This window comes from Camelus ferus, chromosome 5 (genome assembly GCF_009834535.1).
Source record: "Camelus ferus isolate YT-003-E chromosome 5, BCGSAC_Cfer_1.0, whole genome shotgun sequence".
Classification (NCBI taxonomy): Eukaryota; Metazoa; Chordata; class Mammalia; order Artiodactyla; family Camelidae; genus Camelus; species Camelus ferus.
In genome coordinates, this window is record NC_045700.1 from 34,186,352 (window position 1) to 34,212,003 (window position 25,652).

At 36.4% G+C, this 25,652-nt stretch overlaps 1 long non-coding RNA gene across 1 annotated transcript in view; it reads right to left on the bottom strand.

Moving 5' to 3' along the window:
• Window positions 1–25,652, bottom strand: part of LOC116663630 — a 146,237-nt gene that overhangs the window by 93,657 nt on the left and 26,928 nt on the right. The window lies entirely within an intron of this gene.

Here is a 25,652-nt window from a genome sequence, read left to right on the forward strand (position 1 = left end):
TAGTTTTAGTTTTTCCTCCTTGTTACTAACTTACATATGTTTTATGCTTATGTCAAAATGTCTTAACCTGTGGACATAAATTTTCTCTTTTGCAGCTTGGATGCTCAAAATCAACCAGAATTTTACCAGTTTCTTATTTTCTTTTCTACAGTTGTACACATACACAGGTAACTTAACAAAAATCAGTTCATCACAGTTCTTCAAGCACTGACAGAGAACAGAACTGTCTACTTATTGAAAACAGATGTGCATCAGGAAAGAGAGAGACCCTGGGCCACAATTTGGAGCTATTTGGAGATGTCAAAGCCATAAGAATCTTCTATTGTTACCTCACAGGTGTTAGCTTCTACATTTGTTCACTTTCAGATGATTTAGATAGGTTTTTATGGTAATGAGAACGGTTTTATTATGATCTCTCTAGTGACCAGTCTGAAACAGGCACCATCTACCTGAGAAACTGGCATCTAACTTGGCTGTCCATCAAAGAGGCACAGGCCAAGGCCCAACTGTGACCTACAGAAAATTCCTGTAGGGAGGACAGTGTAGTGCCGTCACACTTTGTACAGCCTTTTTCTTCTTACTATATATATATATATTTTTATTATATAAATATATACATTCATATACATAAATATATATAAACATGTACATATGTGTATATAGGGAGAAAGGTTTTGTTTTTACACATATGTTTTACATATTAATAACATGTGTGAAATAATTTTTTAATTTATAAAATAAAATATAAAAGTCTTTATCTTCTACTATATATACCTTCTTACTATATATAAGTACATAGTCTATAGTCTATATGTACTTACTCCAGTATCTAGAAGATACTATGTGCAATATGCAGTAAGATCTTACTTCTTACTTATATATCTTCTTACTATATGTGTATAGTATACAGCATATACAGTATATATAGCACACAGAATATATATTGACCATAGATATACATATATGTATACATAGTAAGACAGACTTTTATATTTTACTTAATAAATTTTATAAATATGTAAAATACATACATATAGAAGTTCTCTGACATTTATTATTATACTCTTCATTTTAATCATCAGATGTTGGGTACCCAAACCCAGGCTAAACTATGAAAGATGAAAGAAGCAGGTGGGTCCCCATGGGCTTACAGGACTCACAGTTTCTGTAAACATTCAAGCCCCTTAAAGGCAGAAAAGAATCTTACACTTGTATTTGCTTCTTCCATTGTACATAATATGTCCCCAATAAGGATTTGTAAGGTAGGGACAGATTATGAAATCAAAATGCTTTCACCATTTTAAGCTACAGCAGTTTAGGAGCCCAAACTTGCACGGGCCACTTCCAAGTTCTTGGGAGGGTCTCTAGCAGTATGTAATTTTGTTTTTGTAATATTTTTGGAAGATATTTTTAATTCAAATTCAGTAAGACTGTTGCCTCGCTCCAATTTCAATTCTCTGTTGCTATGTGTTACACTAAGTGTGGGCAGGGGCACTGGAGCAGCCACAAGAATTTCCCATCTTTAAATTCGTGTCATTTTTTTTAAAGAGGAACACATTACAAAAGTTTATGGTGGCCCCACAAATTCTGGATCCTCTCTTACCTGAAGTAATCTGGCATAGAATACCACAGCTACTCTGAAATAGGAATCACTTTACTACCTTCATACAATCCTATGCAAATATGTGGGCTCAAGTCAGCTTCCTACAGGGCCACAAACCAACAATTTTTTGTTGACAATGTAAAAGAAAGTTTTCTAAAGTGTCTTATTTATAGTATTTCCCCAAAGAAAAGAAATTCCCTAACTCCAATGAAATTAACATTGCATAAATGAAATTTTACCATCTTTCTAAAATGATAAAGATGCTATCTGAGGTGTAAAACCTTTGTAGCTTGAGTTACAATCCTTACCTGTTCAAAATACTAACATATGCCATATACATACACATATATACACACACACACAAACATATATATAGTGCTGGTCAATGTCTGAACTAAATCTTTTTGGTCTTCCTAAACAATTACAGAACAGTTTATAAAACCAAACGGCTTGTAAAAGATGTCTAATTTACAGACCCAAAAGTTACAAAAGGGCAGGCACTGAAGTAAAAACCTCTACCCTAACATAAAGCATCCCCAGTCCAGTCGATGCAAGCAGTGATTAAGTACAATGAAGAGAGAGAGGACAAAGCCAGTGTGAACTTCAAGGACTCCTGGAAGCCTAGAATATTCCTTACTAAACCTCACACCCAATATAAGGCACCTCTCATTCCCAAACTACGATGTGTCTTTCCATGGCATACTTCAGATAACCCTTAGAAGGCCATGTAACCCACCTTAAAAAGGCCTTGGATTTTTATCTGGCCCCAAATGGAAAAGAGTATTACCTTTTAACCACAGTTGCAATCTTTTCCTTTGGGGGAAATAAAAGATAGTGATTTGTGTCAGAATTAGCAACTTTGTTAAGAGAATTAACCACTGAGCTTCCTTTAGGGTTATCCTAGAATCTTAAGACTCTCAGATTCAATCCTTATAGGTTGTTAAATGAACCATCATTACACTCAAAATGAGGTGAAAGAAGCTGTGTGAGGATACTAAAAGATTAAACTGGAAAGCTTAGTTATAAATCAAAGAGAGATCCCTTTCCTGCTCCAAAGTGTTCTAAATATATGAGGAGATACTGGGGAGTCAATTACACAAAGAAACAGCACATAAATCTACCTATGTACAATCTAGACTTGGCTGCATTTATTATTACTCTTTACAGTTATTTTCCACTTCAAAAGGAACAAATCTGCAGGTCAGAAAATTCTGAAACTTGGACAAAAAAGGAATATTATCAATTCAATTGCAAAGACCATTCGCTATTTCGTTCATTGCCACACATAATAAGCATTTATTGTGTTCTATATGTATCTGATCTTGTGCTATATCCAAGAGACAATGTTTTAAGTCCCACCCTACAGGAACAAACAGTTTAACTGAAAAGATGAAAACTCAACAGTAAACAATTAAAATATAACAATTGCTTGGAGAGAAGCATACTTAGTGAATTATTTTGGTTTGGTCAGGTTTCAGGAAGAAAAGGACTACAAAAGGAGTCAAAACAGTTTCATTCTGGTGTTGGTTCTGCCAATAACTAATTATGTGACTTACAGTTCTCCTTTCTGGGACTCTGTTCCTTCATCTGCAAAATGAAAGAAGTTTGACCAGATGCTCTCTACAGTTTTAGGTCCACATTATCTTATTTCATGGGAACTTCCCTAATTAGTTCCCCGTTAATTCTCTTCATTATGGATGGTGTTTAGTAACTACAATGACAATCTATTTAACCCTTCAACTGGCCCATTCTTTCAAAGAAGACTACCTATATGTCTTTTTCTCATCCTCTATCTTTTACTGATTACCCCATTTGCTTCTTCCTTCAGTTAAGGAAATTAAGCACTTTCCAACTGTTAGTCATCATTATGCCCAAGAAACACAGGAGTGTTTGGGTTTTTTTCCCCCCGCAAGCAAGAGATGCTAAACTGCCCTTCATTTCTACAAAATTCCCCATGCCCTGAAGGGAAATCCTGGCTCCCACAATACACCACAACACTTTACTGGAGGGGACTGCTTTGCCAGTAAAAAGGCTTTCTCTGTGTGTAAGTGGTGGCTATATCTATGATTATTTAGCACAGGCAGGAGAACTTCCACTTGCCTTGTTCCTGGGAGGAAAGCAGAAATAAGTCCAGGGCTTTCTTTCCACAGACCCCACTACAGAAGTACAAATTTCTACCATAAGTTGTCTAGTGTAAGGGAAGATAAGTGTCCCTGCTGAAGAAGAGTGAAAACAGAGAAAAGAATCCATTCAGTAGACACTTCTTTCCCTCTACTCCCCTTCCCACTGTCTGATTTGGCTATAGTTTTCTGAGCCCCTGGACCAGTGAGGATTAAAGACCTCTCTCTAGCTGGAATATTGTAGGTTTCAAGGTAGACTCATAAGAGGTCAAAGACTGATTTTCAGACAGTGACTTAAAAATTCGGTGGTTTCAGTTCGTCACCTACTAGTCAACTTTCTTCATTAGAAACTCATCTGCTATCACAATACATAAAGTTTTTGTTTTCTGTTTTTCTTACAGCTAAATCTTAGAATAAAGCTATTTCTGAGATGAGAATAAAAGAATCTTTTCAGAGAAGACCTAGGATAACTTACATAAATGTTTAACTGTAATATTTCATTGACCCTTATCTCATATATATTAAAGATCTTATCTTAAGCCTCACATTCACATCTGAGCAAAATTGAGGAAGACCTGATCTTCCTGTAACTGAAGGATATTTTGCTCCATGTAGTCCATAGACAGGTAGAGATAATAAGCGGAAAAGTCAGATTGATGTCCACTCCACACTCAATGCCCCTGAATGGCTCTTGAGCTAATCATATAAGTAAAGACAGGAAACTTTTTTCATAAAGGATCTGAGGCATTTGGGGTGACCAGAATGTTGCTGCTGGGCCCATGACAAAGCTTGTCCTAGAGGAGAAGACTTACACCTTCTTTTCACTGCAGTGAGAAACACCCAAGAGTTCCGCAAAATGAGACTCTTGCTATTACCATGTTAACATCCAGTATGGCAGTGAAAGACCTCAGTGTCTCACAAATGTCTTGGCACCCTGAGGATATCTCCAGGAGATGGCAGATCCACAGCAGCCATGGACTTATCCATGCAGTATATGCATGGCTGGAACTGATGGGCATAGGTAGCATTACTGCCATTAAAACCAGAGCTAAAATGTGTTTGTGAACTATCTAGTTTCCAAGAAGCTCGTAGGGATAAGGATTACATAGTTCAGGATGCCTAAGTACTGTATTAGACGCAGCAAGAGTTTGTGTTATTTGGCTCAAAAAGAAACTCTGTTGAGAAAAATAAAACTATAAACAGTATCTTACACTGCCATGTGTTACCCATAATTCATTCATTTATTCAACAAATATTTCCCGAGGACCCAGTATACCAGGTACTTTGCTAGAAGTAGGGTATACTGTGGTAAATAAAATAGATATGGTTCTTGTCCTTATGGAGTTTACAGCCTAATCAAAGTTACAGATATGGAATAAGCAAACAAATGAGTTAATCTATAAAATGTTATGATAGATGCTATGAAGGAAAACAGAGAGCTAAGAAAGAGAATAACAGGTGCTGAGATATACTTTCATTTGGTTAGTTTAAAAAGGGGCTTTCTGAGGAGATAACATTTAACGGAGTTGTGAAGGAACAGGGGAAGCCAATGTCAAAGACAGAATGGTAGGAAAAGGGTTCGTGTGCCTGAGAACGGAAGTCAGACAGCAGAGCTGAAGTTTAGTCACAGATTTCACCAAATTGGTTCTGAACTTGAACAGACATAGCCTTGACTCATCACCTCTCTTAATTCCCTCCAGTGTCACAAAGTGAGAAGATGCTTATCAGGAAAGAGTTTAATCTGATGATGTACCAGAAGTATTTGATAGATCCTTTTCCCTAAAAATAAATAAACACACACACACACACACACATACATACACAAAAAAGAAGAGAAGAGCTTACATCATAAACTACGAGTTGGCTTAGGGATATAGGAAAAGTAAAAACATGGTCTGTGGAGATGGGACCAAAGGTATATTTTGTTTTTCAGTATCATAATTAGAATAATATTGATTTAAGTCTGTATAAGATAAAGACATAATTGGTAGAATTTAAAACAGATTTAAATCTCCTTAAAAGACAAAAGCAAACAAAATATGGTCCAGATATCAAGAGAGGAAACATAGAAAATGGCAAGGAGGCACAGAAAATAGAATCTATAAAACAAGATGACAGAAGTAAGACCAAACATATCAGTTATGACAATGTATGTAAATGTGCTGAGCTCCCCAATTAAAAGGCAAAGACTCTCAGATTGGAATAGAAAACGACATTCAACAATATGCTGTTTACAAGAGACAAACTTAAAACAAGATGACTTGGAAAGGTTATAAATAAAGGATAGGCTAAGATATATCGGTAAACGCAAACAAAATGGCAACAGAAGTGGCAATATTCGTATCAGCCAAAGTAGAATTTAAGATAAAAATTATTAACAATGCAAAGAGGATTATATCGTCTTTGTAAAAGAAGCAACCTAAACACAGTCATATTGATTATCAGATGTATGTGCCAATTGACAAAGAATCAAAATACAAAGGACAAAAATCCATATAAATAATTTTTAACTAAATCATCATTATAGTAGGAAACTTTGATACCTCACATCAATTCATGCCAAAATACTTGAATAAAAATAAGTAAGGACCCAGAAAATTTGATATGTATTAAAATTCACATCAAGACAGAAGATAAACAGGAACTTTGTTTTAAAAGTGGCAATAACCTAGGACATGAAGAGAACAGAAGTTCTCCAAAGCAGAAATTGTTCAGAATACACTCTCAAAGCGTAATGAAAATCTTGTAAATTTTTTTAACTTTAAACAAAGTACTCCAATAATATAAAAAGTTCGCAACTCATTCCTAAATAAATACTGAGCCAAACAAGGAGCACAAATGAGTACTACAGACTGGAAAACACCAAAAGTTATAAACCCAGTAAGCGCCAACACTTACTGAGCACTTAAACGTGACAGGGACTTGTGCTAAGTTCATTCCATGCATAAGCTCATGTGATTCTCGCAACAAACCTATGACGTGAGTAATATTTTATTCCCATTTGCATTCACAGAAAGTGAAGCTTGGAACTGTTACAGCATTTACCCAACGTAAAATATGTAGCAAGTAACACTGGTATAGTTAGGGCACAGAACAAAGCTCTAATCAGGAGCAATTATTAAACTTAAATTATTTTATTTAAGTTAAACAGATTAAAAACTTAAGAATTTAGAATAAAGGGGAAAAAGAACTCCTAATATATAAGGAAGAAATAGATAACAAAGGTAAGAGAAATTACCAAGATAACTGAGAGACAAAATATAAAAACAAATCTAAGATCTTGGTCTTTGGAAAAGATAAACATAAAATAGATAAACAATTGACAAATATAAACAAGCAAATAAGATGAAGAACATTAACAAATTTGGAGATGAAAAGGGATGTGTAAAACCAGACAAGGAGGAAATTTCAAAATATATGAGAATATTATATCTCAGCCTATGAGAACTCATTTGAAAATACGGTCAAATTGGATGAATGTCTAGAAATATTGACTCTCAAAAATTATGATATAATGGAGTTACAGAATCTTTTTGGCATAAAAAAATTTGAATGTTTTCAAAAAAGAGAAATTATTTCTGGCTTTTTTGAGGGAAGGAAAGTTCAAAGATTAGTGCGTGTAACAAAACTCCTTTCCTTTCCTTTCCTTTCTGGGCACACAGTGAGACTGTTTTCAGCCTATCATTTAACTTCTGGCCAATGGAATGTGGGTGTTAGCTTGTGTCATTAGGATTTGGAGGTTTGTTATAATAGTTAGCTTTTCTAGCCCAATTTATATAGAAGGCTCATTGGAAGTCTTTTCTGTTGAATTTAAGCAATAACAGGATGTGGAAATAGAGAAATGGAAAGAAAAAGAATTCCAAGCAGAGGAAAGAGACTGAGCAAAGGAGCACAGCCTAGAAAACAAAATACGTACAGGAAGATCCCGTAGTTCAAATGACCCTAGAACTGTAGGTAAATAAGAGAGGACAGGAGGAGATGAAGCTATAGTTTATAGTCAGACCATGGTTTGGATTTTAATCTTAGGACACAGTGAGTCACTGCAGGTTAGTGAACAAAACATGTCATCACCATAATTATGTTTGAGGAAAACTACCCTGGCAATTACTTAAATAATGTATTGGAAAGATAAGTTAAAGAAAAAGCTAAATGAGGAAAGTCCAGTGAGGAGATAAAAATCTAGATGAGGCAGTGGGACTGGAATCAGTAGAGATGAAGGTAGAAATAAAGAAAAGGAAATAGAGGCAACAAAAATTGATGCAAAAGAACTGATGGGATTTGGAATTATACATAGAAACAGAATGACAAAACCAGAAAGAACTTTAGAAATTATCTATTCCAGTCAGCTCATTTGTTAGATAAATTGAGGCCTAAAGCAATTAAATGAATTGTTCAGTGGTTCCAAAACCTATTAATTAGGGTGCCTAAAACCAAGACAAAATTCTTCAAGTTCCCAGTTCATTCTTTCCTCTCTCCTAACTTGGTATAGGGAGTGAGGAAGAGGAAAAACTTAGAAATACCTGGGGTTTTGAACCCAGAGTAAGGTATTGCCACAAACCAAAACAGGGAATCCAGGAGCTAGGTGGTAGTCAGCTGTGGTTCTAGCAGGACATCTAGCGGAAAAGATGTATCAAACAGCTGAAAATTTATGACCAGGGCTTGAGAATCAAGAACAGAATTGTGTATTAGAAGTCATATTTATAGTTGCTATTTGAAGACTACAGGACAGGAGAATAAAGAAGAAAGGGGAAGAGGGGCAGAAAAGGAAAAGGAATGAGAATGAGTAAGTAGATAACTCTGAATACATGTTATTTAGGAGATGGGGAAAAAAAAACCCAGGAACTAACGAAGAATACTAAAGAAGTGTCAATGACATTGCAAGTGGCAAACAGATTCCGGATGTAATCTCTCAGGGATATTGTAGAAAGGTTTTGTGCATTGGGAGAAAGGTTAAAGCATCTGACATCTGAGTTCTTTCCCATTCAGACGATGATCAATTACTGTAGCAAAATGTGAAGTGAATTTTGTTAAATCTGACTTCAACAATGTATTTTATGTCTATGCCATTGACCAACTAACTCCAAAATGAAGCTTTTATACATTGACACTAAATGCTAACACTACTAGGACTACAAGTTCCTTTGGCGCTGTTTTATATTATGGGAGTAGAGGCCAAGTGTAAAACAAGACACACACTTAAGTATGCATAAGTCACATATGCCCTTGACTACTGCGCACATAGTTTGCTTCATTGCAGTGACCTGCACGTATATTTGTGCAACTTTCATAGGTGATTTGTGACATTTTCTTCCTGCATGCTACAACAATTTGGAAAGTTGCTCTCTGAAGGAGAAATAGGTGGGTTTTCAATGTGCAAACCATCTGTTTTTTAACGGTCAGGTATACAAAGTATGCACAATAAATGTAAATGACTGACAGAAACTACCAGCAGAATCTGTAAAGAATGAGAGGGCAAAGGTCAATGCAATATTATTTCATTATACAGCACCCAACACAAAGGCACACACAATTATAAGCTGAAATACTAACATAACTAGAATGCGAAAAAGGAAATTAATTAAATTTCCCTCTTACTCATAGCCTTAGCACATTGTATTTTAAATTTTCTCCAAATTATTTCTTCATTTCAGCAGTTCAAGCTTTTCAGTGTGTTCAGGCCAAATCTACTCTCTCCTCTGGGCTCCCACATGATCCTTCTGTTACAGGATCTATCACATTGTAAAAAAATGCAGTTTGTGCAACCTGAAGGTTCCCCAAATCTCAACAAATTGTGCGTACACTTAAGATGATATTAAAAGACACAGACATATTGGTTTGAAAGCCCTTTCCTACCTCCTCACTGCCAAACCTCTGCCCCCTCTCCCCTTTACACGTCTTCTCCTCCCTCTAAAATCTCCGGGAATCCCCATGGCAGGAGACAGTCCTGCAGGGGCTCTCGTGACAGGCAAAATCACCATCTTTGCTGTAAACCTGCTCAGACAGCCTTCTACTAGACGCCTTTCTGGTAGTAGTCTCTCAGGTCACTCTGCTCCAGGCCATGCACTGCTGGGATCACCGCCTGTCATCTCCTCAGGGCAGTCCAGCATGCCACCAACCTCAGTCCCCATGCCTGATCACTGATGCTCCCCTGGCTTGTGCTTCTAAACACCTGCTCTCAACGGCTGTTCAGTTTCTCTGAGTTAGTTCTTGCCAGTGTGTGCCAGACTGGCCCTGTCTTCCCTTCCATCTCTCATCTCCAAGCCACTGGGTCTCCAAGGCTTGCCTCTCATCTGCAAATAGAAAAGCAGCTTCTCTTTCTTTTGTTTTCTTCTCCTTTAGAAAAGCCCCACTGTCCTTCATCCTGAGGATATTAATAATAGCTACATTTACTGAATGTTAAACACATGTCTGAAATTTTCTGAGTACTTTAGATGTAGTGACTCACTTCATCTCTACAGAAGCTCTCTAAAATAGATAGTTATTATTTCCATTCTGCACTTGAGGAAACTGAAGCACACAGAAGTAACTTACACAAGGATACCCAGCACCAAGTAACAGAACCAGGATGTGAGCCCAGGCAGTCTGTCTCTGGATCTCCTACTCTTAACAGCTATGCTCCTCAGCATTCTGCGTGTCGTGGGTCTCCTAGGAGCCTCATATTCTTCCCCTCTAATTCTCAGCCCCTGTTGGTCACTCTGGAATTTCTGTTTAGCCACCATTTCTCCAAGGAGTATTTTGTTCTAGAAGTTTTCAGTCAAATCTCTACAACTTAGCTCCTCATCCCAATTCAACTAAGGTGACAGGTATGTCACCTGTTGTGAGATCACAATTCAAGATTTTTCTCAAGAAATTTCTAGTCCCATATAAATCAAGTATATCACTAGCTGATGGAGAAGGGTTGCCAACGACCAGCACTGACTATCCTAACAGGTTCTCTGGCTCAACAGGAAGCTCCCCAACTGTTGACTGCTATGACTCCCTGAAAGGACTGTGAGAACTTCCATACTTTGTCTGGTGTATTCTAGCTGCATGCAAACAACCTAGTAAGCACTCAATGACAGTTCAACAGATACATTTAAATGAATTGATTGGGTCTTTGGGTTATAATGAAAGGAAAATGTTAAATAAATCTAGAGTTCCAGTTCAAGGCCTGTAAAGATGAATTAAATATTTACTAGTAGATATGTAAATATTTGCTATAATATCATTAACGTGTAGAAGTTAATGTGGCTTTTGATATTCTTCTAAGCAGATGTGAGACAAAATATCACAAACATGAAACAGTTGAACAATGGAATATGAATTCAAAAATGGGTATACAAGAAGAAGATCAATATTTTACTATTTATTACTAATTTTGTTTCACAGTTCAATTATGGGAGAAATTGTTTCTGGTAATGACTTTGACTTTTTCATGAATTTGAAATATTCACAATTCAACTACAATTGCCACTCTGTTAGAAACAGGAAAATGTCAATATACCAAAAAAAGAAAAAAGTCTCAGAATGTGGACAAAAATAGTTGCTGGTCACAAGCCCCCCGTGGAAACTCTCCCAGAAGTCCTGTTGCCTGCACTTGAAAACCAGCAATAGAGATGTGTAGAGAGTGCATATGACATAGGCTTTCTCAAGAAAATAGGGGCAAATACAAGCTGCATCTGCTTCTAGGGTTTCAGGAACCTAGTCTCTGCCTATATTAATCCTTGCTACAGTTTATTACCCTTGTATCCTTCAAATGTGCTTTCCTCGTGTCGTCTGGTGCATTTGTTTTCTATTCCTACCACAACAAATTACCACAAACAGTAGCTTAAAACAACACAAACAAATTCTCTTACACTGCTGTAGGTTTGAAGGGTCTGAACCTTCAAATTCAGCAGGCTGAATTCCTTCCTGGAAGCTCCAGGGAAGGATCCTTTTCCTACTTATTGGGGCTGCTGGCTAAATTCAGTTTCTTATCACTGTGGGACTGAGGTCCATGTTTCTTGCTGCTTGTAAAGTGAGGGTCATTCCCAGGTTCTAGAAGCTACCACATTGATTGGCTTATGGCCATTTTCATTTATCCTCAAAGCCCTTCTTTTCCCCTCTTCTACTTTCAAGGACTCATGTGATTAGGTCAAGTCCAATTATGTAATCCAAGATAATCTCCTCATTTTAAGGTCCCTACCCTTAATCACAACCAGGGATATATTCACTGGTTATGAGGATTAGAGCATAGATGTCTTTGGGGGGCATGATCCTGCCCATCAGACTTGGGCACCATGTGTTCTTGGTATCAAAGTCCATTCTCTACATCCACAGTATCAGGCTGACCACCTTCACATCTCCATGTAATTGCTTTGCATGTTTCCCTGTATTAGAGAATGCACTTGTGTTCACATGTATTTTCACTTAGAGGCCAGAATTGTGTGATACCCTTCCCTGGCATACTCTACAGTTCGGCATTTGCAGGTTTATTTTGGCTGCTTAGGCAGAAAGAAGACATTTTTATTCATCGATATGTTCAAGAATGTGATCTTTAAGTGGAACTGTGCAAACAACCACAAAGTCCTAATATCATCCCAGAAATGCAAAAAGTTGATTTTTATTTTCGGACCTTAAATTGCTTATCAGACCCTATAAAAGACAAGGTAAAGACCATAAAAACAAACGTAGGGCATTGTTATCTACGGATGGAAAACTAGGAGAAAAGAAAATCACAACACAATTTTGTCAGCAAACATTACTCTGAAATTCATTTACGGACTCATTTTTGAGTGATTACTTTCTCCTTTCACTGCTAGGTCCTATTCCCCTACACAAACCATTAATTTAGAAATATAAACAGGGCTTTGGAAGCCATTCTTAAAGCATCAGAGAAAAACAGGAAATAATAAAGAAAATCAAAACTAAATCTGCTTAGGTAATTACAATAGGCAAGTCATGAATTAAGAATGGTAGCACTGCAAACAAAAATACGGATCCCATCCTACTGCATCACTCCAGAGTCTTTATTCTTGGCTGCATTTTTGTTATCAGCCTGTGCAATTCTATTTCTTATCAGGCTGTCTGTGATCAGGAAATGCTCCATAAAGTGAGTATGTTTATGCCTGCATTATGGCAAGATTTCCCACACTGATTTATTTTATAAAACACCATTGCCCCCATGCTATGTGCATAGGGACTCATTTTCTAAGAAATACAACAACAGGGAAACTGAGTGTTTCCCCAAATTACTAAACTAAAATACTTTCTATTTTAATAAATAAAGTGAATAGACAAAGAGTTGTTGGCTATATTAGAAAATAACAATTTACTGTTTGAAGAAGGGAGTGAGATGATGCAAGTGGAGTTTATGGTAGATTCCTCTAGTACATATGTGGGATAGGCAGGAAGCAAGAGACTTGATTCCAGGAGGCCAGACAGGAGAATGTTGCAGTTAATATATAAGGGCTAGATTTAGGAGAGAAGACATAAAAACTAAGCATGTAGCCATGAATCTTAAAAGACCCATATCCAAGGTGAGCTGTTTCTGTCACTAAATCAGGTTTCACTTGTTTTACTCTATTGGCTATGTCAGTGTGTACTAAGCTCTATGTTATCATCTAGAAAACTGAATTTTTCTCTCTCTCCCTCCCTCTCTTCTCCAGGCAGAATTTGATCTTAGCCATGTAAAACCCAAATAGTAGTATTTCCTATATGGAGAAGAATTCTGAGACCTAAGAAGGGGCTCAATTTAGAAAGAGTACTCTGATCAAAGTTCCATTTCTGCCATGACACTCTCCAGTATCAATTGTGTGGACAGTGGTAGCAGCCTTACCATGTACCTGATATCCCTTTTATGAACTGGTTTCTCTTGTAAGTCTTTAGTTCTGGATCTCAGCAATAATATTAGCTGCTTTCCTTTACACGGGGTTTTGAAAGTCCTCCAGAGAAGTCTCAACTTGATGCTGAACAAAGTAAGAATTCGTGAAGACTGCAGGGCAGAAAATTTCCCTTCTATCCTTTTCTCTCTAGATTTTCTCCCATTATCATTCTAAGAAAATACCAAGACAACAGGCTTTTATATTTTTTCTTTTCCTTGTGTTCTCTGTTCAAATAGGCTATTTTTTCCTGTCATCAAGCATCTGTGGAATGGACAACTCTAATTAATTTCAGCTTGAACTAAAAGAAATATAAGATTGCATATAAAATAAAAATTCTGTGCTACACAGCAGGACCTTGCTGTTTATCTATTTCATATATAGTAGTTTGTTATCTGCTAATACAAAACTCCTCATTTTTCCCTTCCCCCCATCCCAGTAACCATAAGTTTGTTTTCCATGTCAGTGAGTTTGTTTCCATTTTGTAAATAAGTTCATTTGTATCATTTTTATATTCAGTATCTTGTAATAACCTATAATAAAAAAGAATATATATGTATAACTGAATCACATGATGTACACCAGAAACTAACACAACATTGTAAATCAGCTATACTTCCATTAAAACAAAAAAGAAAAAAAGAAAAATTCTGTGGCAGTTTTGGCTATCTCCAGTCAAAGCTGCTTCTAATTTAGGCTAATTTGAAGCAAGAATTAAAAACAATGAGAATCAATATTGGTCTGAAGATATATTTTCTTTGGTAGAAATTTTATTTAAAAAATTTATACGTGAATATCTTTAAACAGAACATCAGCTTTGTATTTTACCATAGTCCTCAATATTTCCCATCGCTTAACTTCAATCACTGAATTGCTTTAATCACTGAATTTGTTTGCCTGGCAAACTGAAGACATAGGAATAGAATAGTAAACTCTGGTTAAAGGCTCAAGTGATTTTCCTTCTTCTTTACATTTAAATTCCTTTAAAAACAATTTATTGGACACAAAATAGTTTTAAAAAAAATACTTGGTGCTGAATATAATGAGGATAAAAGTTGGGTCCTGCCTTAAAAAATACTATCTTATAGAACCTTACTAAGTCCTTTTGTTTAAACACCATTATTCTATACTATTTTGTGGTATAAAGTGAAGTCTGCTTAGAATAGAGACATGGATCTGAGACATTACTCCAACACTTATTACCTGAGTGATCTTAGTCAATCACAACTTTATTTAAACTGCACAAATAGTGTTGAAAGTTTTACCAATCATACAACCAATATTTAATAAGCAGTGAAAGTGTTGAAGAGAAGGAAATGTGAGACTACAGAGGAAGCATTGGCTAGCGCTGAAGGAACGGTGAAGCATGATGGAAAAAGAGAGACTAGATTAAGAGAAGCAGACATCCAGCATTCTGCAGTGATCAAACCACACAGATTCTTCACTTTAGCTCATTTGAAGAATATCTTTAAACAGGGTGTCCAGAGTGGAACTGACACTGATAATGAGGGATACAGAAAACTCACTACATAAGGTAAAATAAAAGGACTTGGGGATGTAGATAGAAGAATCATCTTAACTACTGAAGGTATGGTCACACTGAAGAAGAAACAGACACATTTTATGTTGTTCTATGGTGAGAAATGGAGGATTAGATTATGAAAAAACACACAAGAAGAATCTTCCAATAAACAAAAATAAATGAACTGTCTTATGAAGTTGGTGCTATTAGTCATTGAAAATGACCAAGGAAAGGCCATGGGGCCATTTTTAAAAGAGCCCCGTATTGGTTCAGAGCTGTACTGGATGATACATAAATTTTTTCCAAAGTGAAAAGTACATGGCATACAACACCAAAGGCACAATCCATGAAAGAAACAATAACTGCTAAACAATTAATAAGCTACACTTCATTAAAATTAAAAGCTTCTTCTCTGATAAAGATAATGTCAAGAGAATAAGAAGACAAGCCACAGATAGGGAGACAGTATTTGTCAAAGACATATCTGATAAAGGACTTTATCCAAAATATACAAGGAACTCTCAAAACTTAACAGTAAGAAAATGAACAGCCTGATTTTGTTTGTTTGTTTGTTTGCTTTGTGGGGGAGGTAATTAGGGTTATTAATATTTTAAATGGAGGTACTGGGGATTGAACCTGGGACCATGTGCATGCTAAACATGCACTCTACCACTGAGCTATAGCCTCTCCTGACCAGCCTGATTTTAATAGACCAAAGACCTTAACAAACACCTCACCAAAAGATATACAGATTACAAGTAAACATGAAAAAATGCTCTACATCTTATGTCATCAGGGAAATGCAAATTGAAACAACAATGAGATACTATTACACACCTATTACAATAGCCAAAATCTAAAACACTGACAACATCAAATGCTAATGAGGGCATAGATTAACAGGAATATTAATTCATTGCTGGTAGGAATGGAAAATTGCACAGCCACTTTGGAATATGGTGTGGTAATTTTTTACAAAACTAAACATACTCTTACCATGTGATCCAGCAATCACACTCCTGGGTATCTACCCAGTTAAAAACATACATTCACACAAATACCTGCACATAGATATCTATAGCAACTTATTCAGAATGGCCAAAACTTGAAAGCAATGAAGATGTACTTCATTACGTAAATGGATAAATAAACTGTGGTACATCTAGACAATGGAATATTATTCAGCACTAAAAAGACATGAGCTACATAGCCAATGAAAAGACATGGAAGACATTTAAATGCGTATTACTAAGTGAAAGAAGCCAGTCTGAAAAGGCTACATAGTGTATAATTTCAACTATATGACATTCTGGAAAAGGCAAAACCACAGAGACAGTAAAAAGATCAATGGTTGCCAAGAGGTTGAGGGTATGTGGCTAACACAGGTATCTGTAACCATTCCAGCTATAGTAGCAGAATGAGAACACAGTATCGCTGAATCAGGAAGGTCTAAAATTTCCTGTTTAAAGATATCTATTTAAGCCAGTAAAATTCAAGGCCAGTGACCCATTTCCAAAGCATCTCACAGTCAGTAATTTCCACCTGCAAGAAGACTAAGATATGGCTCATTTTACATCACATTCCTCTCAAAATAGACTTTTGTCAACTGGTAGTGTGTTATTTGAGTAGAAATTATCAAGAAGGCTGCTACTTCTATAGGATTGATATTTGCCCATCTGGGTAGATCCGTATCACAACAGTTCACTGATAGACATATTTTGATATAAAACCTAAGTCTTGTTTTACCTCTACAGACTGTTTTCACCTTTCTCCTTGATTTTATATCAAGTATTTTGAACATGTTCCAATTTTGACATCAATCCAATTGCAGATAACTCTAGCATAAAATGAAGACACATGAAAAGAACAGTATTAACCATATAAAACACATTCATGCTACATTTACAAGGCAATCAGAGAAAAGATGCTTACATACCCAAGATATGCAATCCAACATGTATAACATTCTACCTAGTAAAGAATCTCATTTATCAATATGGGCAACTAATTATATATTTTAACAATAGCTAGAATTCAAATGCCATCTAATTGCTGTATTTTCCATGTTGAAACTTTAAAAAAATACCTTGTGTATCAATTGCAATAAACAGCTATTTATATCTATTTTTCTTAATACATTTATTATAAATGTCTTTCTTCTTTGGACCCAATCCATAAATAAAGTACTTCTAACTGCTGCAGAATAATCCTGCATGATAAAACCACCCCCAAAACCCAGTGGCTTAAAATAAGAAGCATTTACTCAGCTTACAAGCCTTCATGTCAGCAAATCAGGCTAAACTCTGCTGGGCTGGTCTCAGCTGTGCTTACTCAAACATCTGATAGTTAGCTGGCTATAGTCACAGCAGTGACTAGGACATTTGTCTCTCATCATTCAGAAAGCTAGCCTGAGCATATTTCAGTAGTGAAAGCTGAGAAGGAAAACAGCATAGAAATCTACAACTGTTTTTCCAAGACTCCCTTGCCTCAAGATTGACAGTGATCCTTTGGTCAAAGAAGTCACATGGCCAATCTCAGAGGCAGTATGGAGGGTATAAGCAATGGGTATAGCATGGCTGGATAAACTGGGGCCATTGTTGCCACACAAAACAAATAAAGAAAATGTTCCTAAGTACACAGTTTATGCAATTATACATGTGTAATAACTTATCTAATAAAAAGATAGATTTATACCTTTAACTGTGCTGATTCATACGTTAAATGTTTTTATTTTGCAATAAATTAAAAACTTAGATGTCACCTATTTACAGTATTTTCTTTGACTGAAACCTTAGAATATTTCATATTTATCATTTGCTGATGAACTTAGTTATTTACATTTACTCTACTTTATTTCTTTATTGTAAAAGTCTTCACTCTCAGCTCATTGGATACATAAAAATGCAAACCCCTTGCTGGCGTGCTGTTGGTTTTGTGGGAGAACTTCTATCCTTGAATCAAGGTGCTGTTTATTTCCATGAGTCAAAAAGAAAAATTCAAACACATCAAACTGTCCACTGTCCATAGCTGGATCTTTGGCAAACATAATGCAGCAATTTAAACATGGCTATGGAAATGATTACTGCTGCTTACACAGAGACTTATTCATCATCAGCTCATGTTTTCCACTCTTTCTCTACCTCCTATCCCTCAGAAATAAGAATGATCCTAAGTGGCCATATCTCAAAGAATTAGTAGTCAGAACCCCCTTCTCCTTTACAACTAAGGTTTTTAAAATAATTTTTTTAATTAAAGAATAAGCTATTCAAGTAGCTTTTGTTTTCTACTAAATCATAATTTTATTAAGGGTTCACATACATCAGTGGACCCTCAAACTTCTAAATCAATTGAATAGGTCATATTACAAAAACAGTTCAATACTATCATTAAAGGATGTTTTTCCCTCCACAGAGGGAAAGAGAAGATGCTACAGTAGCACATAGAAACCAAGACTACTTCATGTGAAACTTCCCTTTTGCTCTATTTTCTTGAATTCAGAAAAACACTTGTATATTGGCATGAATATCACTTGTCTTGTTACAAGTATGTATCCAAACAAATGAGCACATTTTAAAACAACAAAGAGGGTACAAAAGTTCAGTCTTCTAGAAAATGTCTGAAAGATATTGTGGACTTTTCCATTTACAGAAGCCTTATTGTTATTTTCCTTTCCACATCTGCTATTCATTTGAATGACTTCCCTACAGTTCAGTGAATAAAGGTGCCAAAATGTTGCTACTAATAATTCTTGAGAATCTCCTTCCTTCACTTTTAAATAAAAGATCTTCCACACATAGAAAAGTACTTAGTTTCATGTGGACCTGTATTCGGATTCTTAACTACAAATCCTTAGTTCTGGTGAACCTATTTTGTGAAAATATGGTGCACTGGAAGTTACGGGACTTGAAGTGCAGGAGAAATTCAACGCAGTGTTTAGTTTGTACTCTATCAGTTAAACCAAGGAAACTAGGATCAGTTCAACTCGGATCTCACAAAGACTGCTATGAAAACTTACCAACTTCTCTAAGCCCTAGTTTTCTCATCTGCTTACTATTTTTGTAACCATAACTATGACATAAATGTCCCAGGGAAGCTTACTTACTGAAAAAAAAAAAAAGAAAAAAGAAAAAAAAAAAAAGGAAGGAAAGAGAATGTCTGTAGAAAATCATTCAAAGACAGTATTTTGTGACACAAATTTCAAATTTCTCTCTGTAAATGTGGATTTTTGCGTTTTGATTTTCCCTAAAAGGAGGCACACCTATATTTCTAGAATAAACAACCACAGAACTTCCTTACTTTCAGGGCTGAAAATACAAAAGTGACAGTGTTTTTGTCCCACTGACACAGATGCCTTAAGTTTTAAAAGAACCTCCTACTTCTTAATCCCTCTCTCCATATTCTTGCCAAGCTCTCTGGAAATCTGAGTCTTGGACACCCTCCAACACCACATCTCATCCATATGCCTGCCCCAGAGGAAGACATTCCGCAGGCTCTTTCCTTCACTCTATGAATGATTCATGTGTTAAGATCTTAAATACTAGCTGAATCAAGGACCTAATGGCTTGAAAACCTGATCTGACGTCAAGGAAATGTGCTGTTTTAGGGACATGCTTCTAAGGCTGGTTGTTTATCCTTGTTCAATCCAGAATCAGAAAGCCCTGTGTTAGGCAAGCAGAGGACATGAAATTTTTTTCCTGAGACTCATATTTCTGATGAGCACGTCAATTCTGGTATCAAAGTGGGGGAGGAGGCTTTTGCTGACACACTGTAGTTAAGTTTACACTAGGAAAAGTAAGTGGAAAGTTAATTCAATTGTTTTTCTGCATGAAAAATAAGCCATACTGAAAAATCACTCTCACCAGTACAGAAAGATCACAAATTAAAATACCTCCTGGGAGAGGTTGATAACCAAAATAAGTGAGTGGACAAGTGAGGATGGTCGAACTAGACTGTCCAGTCAGAAGGAGGCAGCCTGCACTCAGCAGCAAGCCAACGGTTTTTCAGTGAGCACATGGAACCTGAGTTGCCAGAACTTCTAAAACCTGAATAGAAGTCAGTAATCTTTATTCTTAACATGAAACCTCCCAGCTTTAAACGTTGGCTATTAATTCAGACAAGTATGAAGTCTGTAGAAGCCAAATATACACATCTGTAGGGCAGACTTGGCCCGTACTGCCAAGTCTGCAGCCTTGGGCCTACAGTTTTACTTCCTACTATTTCATTAAAGGTGTTTTAAATATTCTGGAGAAAAATAAAACAGAGCTCAGATCCTTTAAATAATCAGTAACTTCATCACAAGACTATAAAATGGCAAGAAAATATTTTACTTTATGGAACAGGGAAAGAGCACAGGCCGTCAGTGATAGATGGTTGTGAGTTAGTATCTTGGCTCCACCATCTGTTAGCTGTGGGAACGAAAGGATGTTACCTAAACTCTCTAAACTTCGACTTGTGAAATACTGATAATAATATTCATTTCCTGCAGTTGTTGTAAGAAGACATGTCATTTAAGTGAATTTCACAGTTGCATAGTTCCCACAACATAGCAAGAACTTAGTAAGTGCTACCTATTCTTACTAGTACAATTTTCACAATCATTTTGATAATAATCCTATATAGGTCATTTAGGAAATTAATCGTATTAACTAATATTTGTTGAGCCCTTACCAGATAATAGGCACAGTTCTAGTTCTAATATTTTTAATTACTAAAGCAATCCTATAAAGTAGGTTCTATTTTTAACTCCTCTTTATACACAAGGAAACAGGCCCAGTATAGCTGATTAACATACTCAAGATTTCACAAATAATATAAAGTGATGCGTGGAACAGGGCAGGATTTAAACAAAGGTGTCTGCCTCCAGCATCTGAAGTCTTCTCTATTACACTAAATTAAAAAGTGTGCTATATTCAAATTAATCTTTGAACCTGTTCCAAGATATAAAGGTCTTGGAATTGGGAAAGGCATTTCAAGAAAGAGACACTCTTCTTTTTGACTGCAAAATTCAGTGTAATTTTGTGTAAACGTTTTTTACGTAATTCAGTGTAAACGTTTCCTTTTTTAAACTTGGAAGAAAAATTCAGATTTACTCTGAAGAGTGCATGATAACCTCTGCAAGTAAGATAAATATCTCTCCCTTTTATGCATTTATATGACTCTAAATCTCTTGCCTTGATGTAAACTGAATCATTCTTTATATGAGTAATTTGTAATTAGTTAATAGAATTCTTTGATAATAGTTATGCGTAATTAGTTTGCCATAAAAAGCCCAGAAATCTGTAAAACATATACATTATATATTTATTAAAGGCAGGAAAAAAAGTCTCTTTCAGTTAAATCCACATCATTTATCATTTTGAAAACTTCAGGTTTTCAAAACCTAACCAGCTTCCATTTCCTCTTTTTTCCTTTCCGTCAGAAACTCAATTTTGTTCAGCTTCCCACTCCTTCCTATCATGAAAGAGAAGGTGAGCTCAGTCCCAGCTCCAGACATGGACCTGATTAATTCATAGATGGATTTCTTCTAGAGCTCCCTACTGACTTCTACACAGGCAAGTGACCTGAGTGGGCCCAGTCAGACTAAAGAGAAAGAATTGCATTCTATGCTTGTTGTAAAAGATTTGGCTCTCTGGCTCCAGCTTGCTGGGAACAAGGCTTGTAGGGTTGTTGACACAGGGAACCAACTTCCCCGTGTGACCACAAGGAGAACCAGACTCAAGATAAGGAAGAACTGAAGTTTTTTCATGAAATTATTGACCCACTTAGAGTCCACGGATAGTCTTGCTTTTAAATTGTGTGTGATAATAAATCACCTTATTGTTATCAGAGGGTTTTGTTACTTACAGTGAAAACCATTTTAACTGGTAAACTACAGTTTCCACATAAATTATTCAATATATTTGTTCATCCTATTTAACTCTGCCTATGGGAAGCCAAAGAACCCAGCTCCTGTGGCTGTAGCTCAGTCACCACTAACTTTCTTATCGTCAGACGTAGTCAGAGAATCTAAAAGGAGCCTGAATAGTCTCTGTGAAGTTAGGTTCCTAATATCCAACTTTAGCCAGTGCTGGGAAGTTCCTCTCCATTCAAACTGATGTGCCCAGAACTGTGGCTGCTATCTTATTTCCTTGGAAGCAAAAATATTTATTTCTGTTAATTAGTAAGTTCCATGACGTCAGAAATCACATGGGTAAATATCAGTCAAATGCATTTAATGCGTTCTCTTTCCCATTCAAATGAGATTAGTAATCAGATAAATTTTCTTAATCTCATGCAAAATAAAGAGGTATCAAGCCAGAAATTATATTATTATCTCTTAGTTTAATAAATGATTCTTAGGTTTAGTAGGGCAACAGAATTATCTCTGTAGCTTTTAAAGAATGTCTATATACAAAAAAAAGAATGTCTATGCCCTCTCCTCATCCCCAGAAATTCATTTCTCATTAGTCTGAAATGGGACTTAGATATGAGTCAATTAAAGTTTTCAGGTAATTTGAACTGCAGCCCAGGTTATAATGCAGTAGTTTAAATTATCTAAGAAGTGCCAAAGCTATATTGCTCTTTCTTCTTCATATGAAACTTCAGCAGTGTTTCCACATTAAGTATGATACATTTCTATTCTCTCTCTATTTTTCAAAAGTCTCAAATAGTTCCTGGTATATATAGCCACATCATTTTCAAACAATTAGTTAACAGCATCTGAAATACTGAATGATTATTGAAACATCAAAAGTTTTCTTTTTCCAATTTTGAAAGTATAAAAGAAATCCAGAGCAGATTTCATGAAGATTTTCTTGTCTACAACTAGGTGAATCATAGAAGAAATGCTTTGCTCACATTCCTGAAAAAAAAATTCAGGAAAACACTTTCAATGTAAATAAATGACTCAAGGAAGCTGAAATGCAGATTGACTTTTGAGATCACCTCTTCCAGTATTTATCAAAGTGTGGTCTTCAGCCCCTCTATACCAGGTGCTTATTAAAATGCAGATTCCAGGGCCCCATCCCTGATCTACTGCATCAGAATCTCTGGGGCCTGGCGCCTAAGAATGAGAGTTCAAATGAGACCACAGATGAGTCTAGTGTACAATAATGAACTCTAAATTTTGAGAATCACAAATAATCCCATCCAGTCAGATTCCCTGCTCAAGAAATTCTTGAAAGTTTTTTTTTTTTTTTTTAACATAACCCTATTTGACTCGTTGAGACTCTTACATTTGCTTAGGGTGAAAAATCCCTTATTCTCTCCATAATCTTTGATTGGCAGGAATTCAGATTACCTACTCTTTGCAATAGCCTTTATACTTAACCACATTTACTACAATATGAGAGCACTACACAAGTAATTTTTAGACTAGTACCCGAGAAAGGCAGGCATTTCAGAAAAAGATACACAAATATTCAGATCCTAAAGGGTTGCGTTTGTTTCTTCAAAATGTGTAATACACATACAGCCATTCAAAAAGCCTTAAAAGCTTATCAAACTCCCTACCATGATAAAATAAACTCTTCCAAAATAAGCACCAACATTGACATTTTTCAACTTACAAAGCACTATGTAAATCATTCCACAATACTCAAGTAGATGTTAGTTTTAGACTGGTGACATGACTTGCCTCAAACCATGCAGCCAGTGTGCAGCAGAGATGGAGACCTGCTTCCTAATGACTACCCTGCTCAAAAGTAAGTATGTTCTCTAATCTTTTGCCCAGCTGTCAAGAGATTCATTCTGTTCCCACTGAGAATTTGTCCTTCTCCTCAGTACCATGTAAATGAATTTTTCTCTTTATGGGTTTCTCAAAAGCAAGAGTAATAATCACAACTCCCTATCATTTGAAAAGAAGAGATTTATTACTTTTCATCAAAAGACACTTGTTACAACAGGGGTGCTTCCTGTATGGCAAAGATAAGGAAGGGTTCATCTCTGGACCCAGTAGACCACTACTGACCCCCCCTGCCAGCCAAGCATTCACGTTTTTCTGTCACTACCCCATTACCAGAGACCAGCTTTTGACCCTGATTATTAGGAAATCCTTACCACACAATTGCACAATTGGGCTGTTGCACCCCATATCAGGCATCATCAGCCAAGAGGGCACCAGAGCTACCTTTCCTCTAGGGAATCTAGCCCAGGCTCCTCAAAGACAGTCGTGAGTCAACCCAAGACACAAACACTGTTTTGTAACTGGTATGCCCAGAGAGGGGCACCTTTTCAAAATTTGTCCACTTGGGGGACCATTTCCTACTTTGCATTAGAACACTGTTTATGCCTATGGAGCACCCCAGAGTGGGGAGTAGGGGAAGGTTAGTGCTTCATAAGGTTAAATTACCCCCCCAAGGGATAATTCTATAGTCTGTGCATAACTGAAATCTACAATAAAATATCCAGTTCCTTATTTATTGTCCAGTCTGAGCTTCTGATGTAATTGCTCCTTCATTCATTAGATTTCATATTAGGGATAATGAAATCAGCCTTTACCCAACTTCAGGCAGCTATAAAACTGGGATCTGCAGCTACCTCTGCAAAGTTGGTGAATGTCATAAGAGCTATGGATGAAAACAAGAGTAAAAAAAATCCATGTAATAATAGGAAGTTCCAGGGTCTTGAGTTCTTGGATCTTAGTGTTACATAAAACCCACCCGGGCAGCTCGTGACAAAATGCTGATTCCTGGTTCCACTCCAGATATCCTGATTTGGATCTGGGGTAGGGCCAGCTCCATCTCCAGGATTCTATGAAGGGTAGGGCTTAGGGGAGGCCATCTGGTTGGAATAGGAAGCTGGGAGCTTTGCCACGAGGCTATGTTTGCAAAGCAAGCATACTCTTAACTTAGTGTGTATGTTACAGAGCAATATCGATATTAAAGTTTCCTAAATATACTTCTATTCACACTTTTCACAAGAATGATTAAATTGGCCATATAAAAAGCAGTATTTTTCTCTGACAATGGAGGGAGCTGATGGCTATCAGGGTGGCTACAGTCCTTGGTACTAGCAATGAATGGATCCTAGGCATCTGCCTTTCCAGCCATCACCATAGAACAGCCTTGTTTATTAATTCATTCATTCAACAAAATATTTATTGAGTTACCAGTGTGTGCCAGGCATTGTTCTAGGTAGGTTTTTGAGACATAGTGATAAAGATAATTAATAATAACAATAGTAACTACCAGAAAGTCCTTCTTTGTGGATTATAGTCAGGGAAAGCAGACAATAAACAAAGTATCAGAGAATTATATGGTATGTTAAAAGATGTTTCTCATCTTTGAGAAACATGATCTTAGAAAGCAACACATCCCTTAGTAATACACACCCCACCCCAACCCCCGCCACATATATTTAGATTGTTACAAGGGCATTTCTCTAGGAGGCCAAATTATTAGAACTGGAGGCAAACTAGTTGTGTCTTCCTAGTCTTTGTGACAAATGCCAAGTTTGTGCGGTTTTGGAGAGGGGAATGTGTATGAAAGCAAATAGTTACAAGTTTAAACACCTTGTAGACAACTATCAAATCTCACCTATATCTCTTTAGACTAAAAATCCTATATCCTTTGTAACATATAATGCTGCCT